General features: G+C 45.0%; 1 protein-coding gene and 1 non-coding gene across 2 annotated transcripts in view; both read left to right on the forward strand.

The window, feature by feature from the left end:
• The first annotated feature begins 14,507 nt into the window (after nt 1-14,507).
• LOC140719119 (oxysterols receptor LXR-beta-like) overlaps nt 14,508-15,232 on the forward strand; it is a 95,175-nt gene continuing 94,450 nt past the window's right edge. Inside the window, exon 1 of the mRNA XM_073033507.1 lies at nt 14,508-14,957. The gene's annotated coding sequence lies outside the window, so the exon portion shown is untranslated. The remainder of the gene's footprint in view (nt 14,958-15,232) is intronic.
• Nucleotides 15,025-15,117, forward strand: LOC140719529 (small nucleolar RNA SNORD88). The gene has a single exon (XR_012096944.1). It is a non-coding gene; the product is annotated as a small nucleolar RNA SNORD88 (small nucleolar RNA).

Here is a 15,232-nt window from a genome sequence, read left to right on the forward strand (position 1 = left end):
GAGAAAGAGAGAGGGGTGAAGAAATTCGAGGACATTCCATGGCTATCCGTTTTGGCAAGTTGAAGCCAGGGCCATGAGTGATGAATTACCGGTAAGAGTCTGGGGTCAGGGCTGGAGAACCAGCGGACTCCCTTGGTTACTAATGAACATTCTCCAGATAAAAGATTATAAAACACAGTCGCCATTCTTCTAGCGCCAACATAGCATGCCCATAACTTACTGACTTGAATGTCTTTCGGTGGCACGTTGAAGCAATTTCAAAGTACAAAGTAAATTTATTAACAAAGTACATCTATGTCACCATATATAACCCTGAAGTTCACTTTGCCAGCATACTCAATAAATCCAGAGTAGAATCAATGAAAGACTGCACCAACATGGGCATTCAACCGGTGTTGCAAAAGACAACAAACTGTGCAAATACATAAAGAAAGAAATAATAATAAATAAATAAGCAATAAATATTGAGAATATGAGATGCCGAGATAATTCCATTTTGCATCTGTTCAAACACGAGGAAATCTGCAGATGCTGGAAATTCAAGCAACACACACAAAATGCTGGTGGAACACAGCAGGCCAGGCAGCATCTATAAGGAGAAGCACTGTTGACATTTCGGGCCAAGACCCTTCATCAGGACCAGCATTTTGTGTGTGTTGTTTTCATCTGTTCACTAGCTTTTCTGAACTGTATACTTGGTCCATAGAATATAGGCATTGAAGAAATATTACAACTTGTTTCTTACAGACCCAAGCTATATGACTTCAAACTTTCCACAACTAAATCTTTTCTGTCAAGCTTTTGCCCAATCACTCTATAGGACACAGTGATGGTCAACAGGATTGGACAAACTTTTGTCCAATCACTCTATAGGACAGAGTGATGGTCAACAGGATTGGACAAGTTTTATTGATCTTAGAGTAGCTTGAAATTTTGGCACATTATGGGTTGACAGGCCTATAATATGCTGTAATGTTCTATGACAAGTTATTTGATATGTTAACACCTAGGAATTTAAAGTTGCCGACTCTCTCCACCACCACACCCCATGTAATCTGGCACATGTAGCATGGTGCTGCCTGTGTGCAGTTTGCATGTTCTCCTGGTTTCCTTCAGGTGCTCCGGTTCTCTCCCACATCCTAATGACATGAGGGTTGGCGGGATTATTGGTAGGGTAGATGTGTGGTCGAATCTGGAAGACGCTGATGGGAAAGTGGTTGGGATCAGTGAGAGATGAGTGCAGATGGTTTCAGACAGTTAATACAGATGGTGGATCAAAGGAGTGTTTGATACTATGTCTAAGTGAAGGAGAGTAGATACACAAATAGAGTATGAGGCAATGGAGGGATCCAAAAACAAGGACATTTTCAAAACAGAACCTTTGCTTAACAATCAGTGAAGGAATTACTGAGTTCTCCTAACTCGCTAGAAACATTACAACCTGAAACTCAAAAACATCCTGCAGATGCTGGAAATCTGAAACAAAAAGAGAACACTGATGAAGATAATGAACCTGATGAAGGATCTCAGCCCGAAACGGCGACTGTACTCTTTTCCATAGATGCTGAGTTCCTCCAGCGTTTTGCATGTGGATTTCCAGCGTCTCCAGATTTTCTCTTGTTTGTGTTTACAGCTCCTGATAAATGGTCTCGGTCTGAAACGTCATCTATTGGTGCTGCCTGATCTGCTGAGTTCCTCCAGTATTTTATGTGTGTTGCTCCGGGTTCCCAGCATCTGCAGAATCTCGTGTACACAACTGAGGAGCAATCTTAGTTCTTATGAGCAGCCATCCAATTAACGGCTTGCTAATGGCAGAAGGTGGAAGTCAAACTTATTCTCAGACCTAATTTCCATGTGATTAATTAGTTGAGCACTCAACATAATCTGCTGCTCAGAGGTGAGAGGACGAGTATGAAGGAGTGAGGCATTAAATTCCAATCATTACTCATTTAAATTGCCCGAGGATATTCAGAGTACATTGACTCTGATGCCTCAAGCATTTTCTCCCAAGTTTAAACACACAGAATATTTTCCTTTGCCTTTTGTCATTAGAGGAGGATATAATATCCAAGTCACATATAACATGATCCGCAGACAATAATTGCTCCTTTAACACTCTCATCTCTTTAAGAATTGATCCATCTGCCTCCCTGCAGGTGGGTGTTGTGATAATATTTGAATAGGGAGGTTGCAGAGAGAAAAATTGATGAGAGGAATTATCAGCTCACCCACTGGCTCCGTAAACGGTTTCATGCAGAAGTTCCCTCTGGTAATTACTTAATTTGCCAATTATTTCCAGAATGTTAGAAAGTTAATAAAGGGAGATGAAAAGATAATTCCTATACTACAACTCTGTATGAACATAAACACAAGAGATTCTGCAGATGCTGGAAATCCACAGCAATACAAACAGAAAATGCTGGAGGAACCCAGCAGGTCAGGCAGCATCTATGGAGAGGAATAAACAGTCGACATTTCGGATTAAAACCTTCATCAGGACTCACTGGAGAGTCTGAAGCTGGCTCATCTTTGTCAAAGTCAAATTGATTTGGCATCTGCACAAGTCCACATGTGCACAGGTGCAATGAAAAACTTACTTGCTGCTGCATCACAGGCGCAGAGTGTCAGATAAGCAGTGTTTACAAGGAAAATGTAAATTAAACATAAATTATACGCAATTAGAGCAAAGGCAGTAGCAAATCCATGTACAGGAGGGAGTTTAAAAATCTGCCTGGGTAGTGTCACAACAATAGCCTTTCACAACATCAGCAAAATCAAAATAAAGCTTTATTGACTGAGCAGGAGATGAAGCTGGAGGCCCATCAGCCAGTCCTCACCAGGGGAACGGACATGGAGAGGGTCAGTGACTTTAAATTCCTTGGTGTTAACAAATCAGAGCATCTCTCCTGGGACCAACTCATAACTGCAGGAGGTGCAGCGGCTAACGGACTGGTGCAGAGTCAACAACCTGTCTCTGAATGTGAATAAAAGAGATGGTTGTTGACTTCAGGAGGGCACGGAGCGACCACTCTCCACTGAACATCGACAGCTCCTTGGTAGAGATCGTTAAGAGCACCAAATTTCTTGGTGTTCACCTGGTGGAAAATTTCACCTGGTTCCTCAACACTAGCTCCATAGCAAAGAAAGCCCAACAGCGTCTCTACTTTCTGCGAAGGCTGAGGAAAGTCCATCTCCCATGCCCCATCCTCATCACATTATACAGGGGTTGTATTGAGAGTATCCTGAGCAGCTGCATTACTGCCTGGTTCGGGAATTGCACCATCTCAGATCACAAGACCCTGCAGCGGATAGTGAGGTCAGCTGAGAAGATCATCAGGGTCTCTCTTCCTGCCATTACGGACATTTACACTACACGCTACATCCGCTAAGCAAACAGCATTATGAAGGACCCCACGCACCCCTCATACAAACTCTTCTCCCTCCTGCCATCTGGGAAAAGACACCAAAGCATTCGGGCTCTCACGACCAGGCTATGTAACAGTTTCTTCCTCCAAGCTATCAGACTCCTCAATACCCAGAGCCTGGACTGACACCTTACTGCCCTATTGTCTTGTTTGTTATTTATTGTAATGCCTGCACTGTTTTGTGCACTTTATGCAGTCCTGAGTAGGTCTGTAGTCTAGTGTAGTTTTTTTCTGTGTTGTTTTTTACGTAGTTCAGTCTAGTTTTTGTACTGTGTCATGTAACACCATGGTCCTGAAAAACGTTGTCTCATTTTTACTATGTACTGTACCAGCAGTTATGGTCGAAATGACGATAAAAGTGAATTGACTTGACTTGAATTGTCATCAAAAAGAAGGCACAACTGTGCCTCTGCTTTCTTAGAAGTTTGTGTAGCTTTGCATGTCACCATAAACCTGGATAAACATCTATAGCGACGCAGTGGAGAGTATCCTGACTGGTTGCATCACGCTCCGGTGTGGAAACACCAATGCCCTGGAATGGAAAAGTAATAGATACAGCCCAGTCCGTCAAAGGTAAAGCTCCCCATTCCCTACCACCACCACCACAATTGAACATATCTGTAACTCTTGCTTCAGCTAGCGGCTTAATAAAGGGGATGATAGCCCCCGGCCCGGCCAAACTTAAGAAATCTCGTTTGGGTGGATGCTGCGTGATGTGTCCCCTGTTACAAATCGGTACCACAAAATAACAAACAGTGCACAATATGCAATTAAATGGTTGAGCTTTATAATTCTGAATTTGACTATATGATTAGTAAAGTAAACAAAAAAAGAAAAAGGGCCCATTCTCATGAAACAAGTTTATTGCGCAAGGTTGGAGCTCACTGATAAGGCCGTTCATCCACCATCGACCTCCTCCGATCGTCGCTGACCTTCAGACCCTCGCTCTAGGTCCACTCTGTCTGTCGCTCTACCAGCTCTCTCCATTTGTGTCTTCTCTCCTCAACTCTCCCCGGCCAAAAACCCCGTGAATTCCCAGCTCCCAGACACACAAGAAAGAACAACATCCTGCTCATTGGCTAGTGTGCCCCGTTATCTCTAGCCATAACCCAAACATTGCTGCTACAGAGAAACCATTACCTCAGCAGTGGAACATTGCAGAGAAGCCATTACATTAGCAGTGAAACCTTACAGTGTGTTAGACATCTAAATGGAGCACTGCCACAAGAAAGCATTAAAGACCTCTACCATCCAGGCCATGTTCTCTTCTCACTACTACCATCCGGCAGCAGATTCAGAAGCCTTAAATCCCACACCACCAGGTTCAAAAACCTGGTTCAAAAATCACCCTATAACTATCAGGCTCCTGAACCAGCATGGATCATTTCACTCACTACAAATGCAAACTGGCCCGTGACCTACAGATTCATTTTCAAGGACTCTGTGGTTAAGAAGGCATACGGTGTATTGGCCTTTTTCAATCGTGGAATTGAACTGAGGAGCTGAGAGGTAATGTTGCAGCTATATAGGACCCTGGTCAGACCCCACTTGGAGTACTGTGCTCAGTTCTGGTCACCTCACTACAGGAAGGATGTGGAAGCCATAGAAAGAGTGCAGAGGAGATTTACAAGGATGATGCCTGGATTGGGGAGCATGCCTTATGAAGTTGAGTGAACTCGGCCTTTTCTCCTTGGAGCGAAAGAGGATGAGAGGTGGCCTGATAGAGGTGTACAAGATGATGAGAGGCATTGATCGTGCGGATAGTCAGAGGCTTTTTCCCAGGGCTGAAATGGTTGCCACAAGAGGACACAGGTTTAAGGTGCTGGGGAGTAGGTACAGAGGAGATGTCAGGGGTAAGTTTTTTACTCAGAGAGTGGTGAGTGCATGGAATGGGCTGCCGACAACGATGGTGGAGGCGGATATGATAGGATCTTTTAAGAGGCTTTTAGATAGGTACATGGAGCTTAGTGAAATAGAGGGCTATAAGTAAGCCTACCTAGTAATTTCTGATGTAGGGACAAGTTCAGCACAGCTTTGTGGGCCGAAGGGCCTGTATTGTGCTGTAGGTTTTCTATGTTTCTATGACTCTTTACAAGTCATGTTGTCAGCCTGAAGCTTACAACTTGAGTCTCAACATGGACAGAACTAAAGAGATGATTGTGGACTTGAAGAAGGCGCAGGCTCACCACTCCTCACTGCACATAAATGGTTTCTCTGTGGAGAGGGTTAGGAGCTAGGAGCACCAAGTTTGTGGGGGTGCACATCACATGTAATCTCAGCCGGTCCTCTTTACTAAAATTATAATTGATGACGTATCAGAGTGTACCGTATTTTGTTAATAAATTTACCTTGAACATTTTAGTCAAGAAAGCACAGCAAGGTGTCCACTTCCCAAGGAGACTGGGTGAGTGGGGCTCCCCGACCCCGCATTGTAACCAGTTTTTACAGGAGTACCACTGACAGTGTCCTGACCAGCAGCATCACCGTCTGGTATGGCAACAGCAATGCATCTGACCATAAGGCCCTACAAAGGATTGCTGAGGGGATCATCAGAGTTTCTCTTCCACTAATCTGAGATATTTATCAGGAGTGCTGTGTACGCAGGGCCCTTAGCGTTATCAATGATTCCTCCCATCTATCCCACAGTCTCTTAGACCCCCTTCCATCAGGCAGGAGGTACCACACCATTAGGACAAGGACTGTCAAGATAGGAAACAGCACCTTCACCCAGGCCTGAAGACTACTAAACTCCCGGCCACCACCCAGGTCTCACCGTGTGTGAAGCGTCAGTAGCATTATACTGCTTACTTTTTAACTTGCGTCATAAGTGCACCTTACGCTATATGTCAGTCTTCTGGAATATATTTTATTTATTTGCGGCAATATTACTTTACGTGTTGTGTGTTTGTACTGTGTTGAGCACCTTAGTCCAGTGGAACTTCGTTTCATTTGGCGGCATAAATGTATAAAGTTGAATAACAATAAACTCGAACTTGTATTTTTTTTACGTGACCAGTTTGTATAGTTTTGCTCATTGGTTGTTTGTCTGTCTTAATCTGTTTATGTATAGCTTTTCATAAATTCTATTGTATTTCTGTCTTTCTGTAATCACCTGTGAGAACATGAGTTTCAAGTTATAATATGTTAATATATACACTGTTCAATCATTATGTGCCATATCGTATGACATGTTATAATATGATCTTTCCAGGTCCATGATTGTTCCAGGCAAAATTTTCTAGAGAAGTGGTTTGCCATTGCCTTTTTCTGGGCAGTGTCTTTACAAGACAGGTTACCCTAGTCAGTATCAATACTCTTCAGAGTCTGTCTACATGGAGTCAGTGGTCAGTGGTTGCATAATCAGGACTTGTGATATGCCCCATCTGCTCATACGACCATCCACCAATGTTCCCATAGTTCATCTGACCCTAATCGGCTGGGGGTGGGGAGCTAAGCAGGTGCTCACCTTGCCTAAGGGTGACCTGCAGGATAATGGAGGGAAGGAGCATCTTAGCATCTTAACCTCCTTTGGTAGAGACATATCTCCATCCTGCTACCAATAACATTTACATACTTTGAAAATAAATTTACTTTTAACATTGAAGGTTGAAGAAATTGAAGTCCACTTCAGTGCAGTGCATTTCAGTGCAAGGTGGTCATAGTGTTGCTAAACTGCAGTGATCAGGGTTGTGACCGTTGGTTCAAGAACAAATGGTTGACGGTAAGTAACTGTTCCTGACCTGGTGGTGTGGGACTTCTGAAGCTCTTGCCCGATGGTAACAGGGAGAAGGTGGCATGGTCCAGAAGGCATGACATGCTATGGGCATGGTAGGGTTGCTACTTGGTGCCACATTGTGTGGCCACATTTGCAGGCTGCCCCATCACACTGTTTGGTGTGTTGGTTGTTAATGCCAACTATGCATGTTTCATTGTACACATGGTACACTTGAATTTTGAATCTTGAATTTCGGTGGGGATCTTTGATTATGGATGTTTCCTTCTCGAGGCAGCACATCCTCTAGGTCAGGGGTTCCCAATCTTCTTTATGCCATGGACCCCTACTAATGGGTGCCTGGACCCCGATCTAGATATTACCAATGGTGGGGAGATGATGTATTGAGCAGAATCCACTACTCTCTGCCACTTCTTACATTCCTGCGCATTCGAATTACTCTACCAGACCATGATGCAACCAGTCAGGATACTTTCATCAGTAGATTTGTAGAAACTTGTTAGAGTAGTCAGTGACAAGCCGAACCTCCTCGACCATCTAAGAGAGGGTCACACCTTTGGTGGTCACCATGAATGAATTGGGCTAGAGGGCTTGTTTCCCTACTGTTTTACTCTCTAACTCTGTCGGCTTCCCAAGGGTAAATTTAGAATGGGCAACAAAGAAAAACAGAAATGTTTCGTCTGATGGTCAGTAGTGGTCAATACGTTATCACTGAGTGTACTACCATGGCTGGAGTCCATCTTGACCTCTCTCAGGACCAGCTGAGCCAACATGGCAATCATAATCTATATTCTTAAGTGGGATATCTGTTTGAACTTCCTGGCTTGTAACCTCAAATTGCTATGTCTGTGCACTGAAGCTATAATAACCTGGGGTTTTACCTTCTCTTTTACTTTACGGTAAGCTCTCTCCCACGACAGGGGATACAAATTAGCTACTGGGCGTTTCACATTGGTTAAGTAAATGTAATGTTTTCCATCTTTCATAGCTTAATGACATATTATCTACATTACCATCACCAAGTTCATTCAAACCACATTCTCAACAACAAAATAACTTCTGAAAGAGCTGAAACGTTAACCCTCTTTCTGCCTTTACACAAGAACCAACACTGCTACTTCGTCAGGAGGCTAAGGAAATTCGGCATGTTCCCGTCATCACCATCATCATTATATGCCATGGCCAAGATTGTTCCTGGCAAATTTTTCTACATAAGTGGTTTGCCATTGCCTTCTTCTGGGCAGCGCCTTTTCAAGATGGGTGACACCAGCCATTATCAATTCTCTTCAGAGATTGTCTGCCTGGTATCAGTGGTTACATAACCAGGAGTTGTGATATGCACCAGTTGCTCAGACGATCATCCACCACCTGCTCCCATGACTTCATATAACCCTGATTAAGGGGCTAAGCAAGTACCACACCTTGCCCAAGGGTGAACTGCAGGCTAGCAGAGGGAAGGAGCGCCTGACACCTCCCTGGATAGAGACGTATCTCCACCTCGCCACCCATAATCACTCTTACCGACTTTTATAGATGCGCCTTAGAATCTGGAGAGGGCTCAGAGGAGGTTCACAAGAATGATTCTGGGAATGAGAGGCTTATCGTATGAGGAGCGATTGTTGGCTCTGGGCTTTTACCCTCTGGAATTTAGAAGAATCAAGGAAGATCTCATTGAAACCCATCAAATGTTGAAAGGCCAAGATAGAGTGGATGTCAAGTGGATGTTTCCTGTAGTGGGGGAGTCTACGACTAGAGGACACAGCCTCAGAATAGAGGGCCATCCATTTAGAATGGAGATGAGGAGAAATTCCTTTAGCCAGAGGGTGGTGAATCAGTGGAATTCATTGCCACAGCCCTCTGTGGAGGACAAGTCATAGGTTGTATTTAAGAATGAGATTGAAAGGTTCTTGATTAGTCAGGGAAATGCAGGAAAATGGATAATAAATCAGCCATAATGGAATGGCGGACCAGACTCAGTGGGCTGAGAGTCCTAATTCTGGTCCTATAATGCTGTGCAAAAATCTTAGACAGCCCTACCTAAGTACAGTACTGTATGTGATGATGGTTCAGCATGTCACTCTTCCAAGTATATGTTCTTATTACATTGGAACAAGGAAACAGAAGTAGGAGATGACCACTCGGCCCCTCAAACCTATTCCTCTATTCAATATGATCATGACTGATCTGCTCTGGGCCTCATCCCAGAAACAGAATCTGAAGCAGGTTGACTATCACTCATATGTGCCATGAGATTTGTTGTTTTGTGGCAGCAGTACAGTGCAATATGGAAAAAAAACCTATAAGTTACAACAAGAACTATAAAAATGAGTCATACAAAAAGAGAGGAAATGAGTGAAGTAGTATTCATGGGTTCATGGACCTTTCAGAACTCTGATGGCGGAGGGTGAGAACCTGTTCCTAAAGCATTGAATGTGTGTGTCTTCCAGCTCCTGTACCTCCTCCCTGATGTAATAATGAGAAGAGGGTATGTTCTGAATGGTGAGGTTTCTTAATGGTCTTTCTTAGAAAAGTTTAAAAGTTAATTTAATATCAGAGTATATATATGTCACCATATACAACCCAGAGATTCATTTTCTTATGGGCATACTCAATAAATCCATAGAATAATAACCATAACAGATTGCTTATTTGAAGTGTCCAACCTGAGAGGGCAGAAGACAACAAACTGTGCAGAAACAAAAAGAAAAATAATTATGATTAATAAATAAGCAATAAATATCAAGACATGAGATGAAGAGTCCTTGAAAGTGAGACTATAGGTTGTAGGAACATTTCAATGATGGGGCAAGTGAAGTTGAGTGAAGTTATCCACACTGGTTCAAGAGCCTGATGATTGAGGGGTAGTAACTGTTCCTGAACCTGTTGATGTGGGTCCTGAGTCTCCTGTAATTTCTTTCTGATGGCAGCAGCGAGAAGAGAGCATGGCCTGGGTGGTAGGGGTCCCTGATGATGGATGCTGCTTTCCTGCAATAGCATTTCATGTAGATGAGCTCAATGGTTGGGAAGGCTTTAAACATGATCCACTGCTTTTTGTAGGATTTTCCATTCAAGGGCATTGGTGTTTCCATACCAAGCTGTGATGAAGCCAATCAATATACTCTCCACAACACATCTATACAAGTTTGTCAAAGTTTTAAATGTCATGCCCAATCTCCGTAAATGCCTAAGGAAGTAGAAGCACTGCTGTGCTTTCCTTGTAATTGCACTTATATGCTGGGTCCAGGAAAGACCCTCCAAATTGATAAGACAGAGGACTTTAGAGTTGCTGACCCTCTCCACCTCTGATCCTCTGGTGAGGACTGGCTCATGGACCTCTGGTTTCCTTTTCCTGAAGTCAATAATCAGCTTCTTGGTCTTGCTGACATTGAGTAAGAGGTTGCTACTCTGGCACCACTCAGCCAGGTTTTCAATCTCCCTCCTCTATGCTGATTCATCACCACCTTTGATTCAGCCTATGACAGTGGTGTCCATCAGCAAACTTGAATAGAGCTGTGCTTAGTCATCTGTGCTTAGGGACGAAGCACACACAGCCTTGTGGTACACCTGTGCCGATGGAGATTGTGGAGGAGATGCTGGTTGCCAATCTGAAGTGACTGAGGTCTTCAAGTTAGGAAATCCAGGATTGAATTACACAAAGAGGTACTGAGGCCAAGGCCTTGGAGCTTATTGATTAGTTTTGAGGGGTGTGATCATACTGAATGCTGAGCTGTAGTTGATGTAGAGCTTCCTGATGTAAGCATCTTTGCTGTCCAAACGTTCGGGGATTGAGTGAAGAGCTAACGAGATAGCATCTGCTGTGGACTAGTTGTTCTGGTAGGCAAATTGGAGCAGTCACTTCTCAGGCAGGAGTTGATGTGTTTCATCATCAACCTCTGAAAACACTTCAACACTGTGGATGTAACTGTTACTGGATCATAGTTACTGAGGCAGGTCGCCATGCTGTTCTTGGGCACCGGCATAATTGATACCTGTTTGAAGCAGCTGAGTACCACACACTGCTGAAGTGAGAGGTTAAATAACTCAGTGAAGACACCAGCCAGTTGATCAGCACAGGCCTTTAGTACTTGGCCAGGTACCCCGTCTGGGCAGGATGCTTCTCCTGGGTTCACCCTCTTGAGGGTTGCTCGCACATCGGCTTCAGAGACTGAAGTCACAGGATCATGGGGGGGATGTTGGAGCTTCTGATGGTTCCTCCATGTTTTGATGTTCAAAGTAAGCGTAGCTCATCTGGGAGTGAGTCCTTGTTGCCACCTATCCCACAGACTTAACTTCACAAGAGCTGACATTATTCAAGCCCTGTCACAACTGTCGAGCATCCTTGGTTGATTAAAGTTTGGTCCAGAATTGTGACTTTGCCTGTGAGATGGCTTTCTGGAGATCATACCTGGATCTCTTGTGATTTTCTTGGTCACCAGATTTGGGTGCCTCTGATCAAGCTCTCAGCAGTTTTCAGACCTCATGAAAAAGGATCTAGTGCTTTCCCGCTGTGTATGACGGATAAACTCTTCCTGGGCTTCCAGTCGGGTACAGGTATCGATTTTAACCGATGTTTTGATGAAGATGGCAGAGTTTGTCATGGAACCATTGGTAAAAAATTACACCTGTACCCAAATAGAAGCCGGAGAAGAGTTTATTCGTTCATATCTCATGGTTCTTCTAGGCTTCTGATTGGGGAAGACTGATGTTTTAATAAAGTGTGTTACAACCTTCTTGAGACATCATCGTTTGAAGATGTCCTCGACAGTGAGGAGGCTAGAGCCCTTGATGGAGTTTTCTGAGTTTACTACCTTCTGCTGATAGTTGTGATCCTGTGCAGTGGCCCCTCCATACCAGACGGTATTGTGACCCATCAGAACGCTCTCCACGGTACATCTGTAGAAATTTGCTCAAGTTTTTGGTGACATACCAAAACTCAAACTCCTAATGAAGTGCAGCTGCCCCCCATCCCTTCTTCACAATAGCACCAACAGCTTGGGCCTAGGAACTTGAATCTCCTCTCCTCCTCTGAGTCAGTTCCCTATCATCCTCAGTTCTCTGAACTTTCCAAAATAGATCCATTTCCTATTTATTATCCCCAGTGAAGCAGCTTCCACAACTCTCTGGGGCAGTGAAGACCAGCCTCTGGGACTGTTTACAAGAATGAGGGAATATCTAATTGAAACCTACCAAATATTGAAAGGCCTAGACAGAGTGGACATAGAGAGGATGTTTCCAATACTGGGGGAGTCTAGGACCCAAGGGCACAGCCTCAGAATAGAAGGACGTCTCTTTAGAACAGAGATGAGGGCGAATTTATTTAGCCAGAGGGTGGTGAATCTGTGGAATTTGTTGCCACAGATGACTGTGGAGCCCAAGTCATTGTATATTTAAAGCAGAGTTTGATAGGTTCTTGATTAGTAAGGGTGTCAAAGGTTGTAGGGAGAAGGCAGGAGATTGGGGTTGAGAGGAATAATGAATCAGCAATGATTCTGCCAAATTGATGGGCCAAATTCTGCTCCTATCTCTAATGGAATTATATTCTTCACATGTTCTACCAGTCTGTTGTCGCCAGTACAATATTCTATGCGGTGGTGTGCTGGGGCAATGACATCAACACGGGTGATGCCAACAGGCTCAATAAACTGATTAGAAAGGCTGGCTCTGTTATAGGAGTCAAACTGGACACACTGGAGGCTGTGGTAGAACAAAAGACCCTACGGAAAATCCTGGCAATTCTGGACAATGTTTCTCACCCTCTGCATGCCACCTTGGTTGAACAGAGGGGCACTCTTAGTAATAGACTAAGACAAATGTGCTGCTCCAAAGAGCTCTGTATGAGGTCATTCTTACCCTCGGCCATTAGGCTCTATAATGAGTCAACTTATAGCCGGGAAAATGATGACTCCCTCCTCCTGTTAGACCATATATGTCAAACTCAAGGCCCGCGGGCCAAATCCGGCCCGCGGTGGAATTATCTTTGGCCCACGAGATAATATCTAATTACTATTAAAGCTGACCCCAGTAATCGAAGCGCCTATGGCGTATGATATGGCTAATGCTGAGTTTATTCAGGTACCAGGTTTTCAGGGTTTTTAGTGTTTATTCGGCAGTCTTCTTCATAAGAAACGGAATTTGTAAAGTGAAACACTTTGTAGTTATAGCAGAGACTGAGACACATGAGAGCAGGCTGAAAAAACGGAGGCAACGAAAGCTGTGTTCGCACGCGTCCGACTGATCCGGCCCGCATGAAACTGCATTTTGCTCAATCCGGCCCGTGACCTAAAATGAGTTTGACACCCCTGTGTTAGACTGTTTGAAGTAACTTATTTTTTATTCTTTCTTACTTCTCTTCTAATTTTTGTAAATCTGAGCACTTGTAATGCTACTATGACACTGTAATTTCCTTTGGGATCAATGAAGTAACTTATAGGCTCGAAAGGATAACAGCAGAAAATAGTGTTGCACTTACAGGACCACAATGAGGTCGATTGGGAGATGAAGAGTTCATCTGTGGCAATATGAGATGTCTGTTCTGGAGTCTGAGAGTCACGAGGAGAATGTACAAACTCCTTACAGAGAGCAGTGGGGATTGAACCTGAGCGGACACTGCTGCGATAACATTATGCCACCCCTAGGGTGTCTGAAAGGTAGGAAGTAAGTGGGGGAGGCTTGACAAGGTTAATCAGCATGTGAGAGAACAGGTTGCATAGATGGGCCAAATAGTCTACTTCTGTACCAGGAGAAAATATGAAAACACAAACCTTGTTTTTTTTCTCTCTCTCTCTTCTGTGACCTCATGTGCGAAGGAGGATTTCTTGTGGGTGACTGTCTTGTGAAAACAGTTTGGAGGGGCAAGGGTGACCGGGGAGACTGTCTCTTTAAGACCGGCGTTGATTGACACCTTCGTGAATGACGTGTCTGACTAACAACCTGCCTTAAAGTCTTAAGCAATGCCGGTTATTTATTTTTAAATCTATTTCAAATAAATTGGGTGAATAAATCACACAGTGTTAGAAGGTTTTGAAAATATGAAAGTGCGGCGATGATAAAGGCAGGCGGGATTCCTTTTGCCTGGATGGGGTCCTGGGGACCGGTCTATAAAAGGGTGCGCGGTGAGCCACGCCGGTCTCATTGTCTGGCGCGCTGGAGCTGGGTGGCGGCGGCGGCGGTGGGGCTTTTGGAGCAGGGTGGAGGGCGAATGAAACCATGTGGTAGGAAGTGAAGGGTTGGGGAGTTGAAGGAGGAGGTAGGGGAAGAGGGAGTCCATAGCTGGGGGTAGGGGATTCAGAGCTTGGGGGGGGGGGGGTCTGGAGGATGGGATGGGTAGGGGCAGTTGAGCTGGGGGGGGGGGGTGGAATGTGTGGTGGTGGAGGATAGTAAGGGAAAGGTTACATTCTCTGGCGGAGAGGAGGGAAGGGGTGCGAAGGAGAGCCATGGGGGAGAATACTGAGCCGTAGTCCAGGCCTGAGGAGGTGAATGGAGGGTGACCGTGAGTCCCTGGGTGGGTGTACGGTGCAAGCTCCGGGCAGTGTGGTCTTGGTAAGCCCCTCCCCCAGTATGTATGCGGGTGAGGAGTGAAGTCTGGGGGAGTGTCGGCCGAGTCATTTTGCTGGGGAGCAGGTTAGCCGCGTGGGCTGGCGCGGACAGGATGGGCCGAAAGGGCTGCAGACGCTGTGTTGCCACCGAGGCCGCGACGATGTTGCGGGCCCGCGGATTCCCTGCGGCGGGCTGGGAGACGCCGCTCGGCCTGCGGGGCGGACCACGTGTGGGAGCCGTGGGAAGAGCGGCCTGCACAGCCGGTAAGTGCGGACATGGGGATTGGTACGGTGACCGTGGGTCGGGGCTTGTGTTCGGCTCCGAGGCCGGTCCTCACCGTGATGTTAGCACTGGGCTCCGAGTGTATATGAGCGACAAACGTGCCACTCAGTGACTTTGACATGCTGGGTGCCTGAGTGAGGACCGGCAGGAGCTCTGCCTCCGATAGGCTTAAAAGTTTATTAAGTATATATGGGACCCTGAGATTACCTTTATTGCAGACACGGATTATTTATATATAAATGTGTCTACACAACTA

Source organism: Hemitrygon akajei, chromosome 31, assembly GCF_048418815.1.
Source record: "Hemitrygon akajei chromosome 31, sHemAka1.3, whole genome shotgun sequence".
NCBI classification, from domain to species: domain Eukaryota; kingdom Metazoa; phylum Chordata; class Chondrichthyes; order Myliobatiformes; family Dasyatidae; genus Hemitrygon; species Hemitrygon akajei.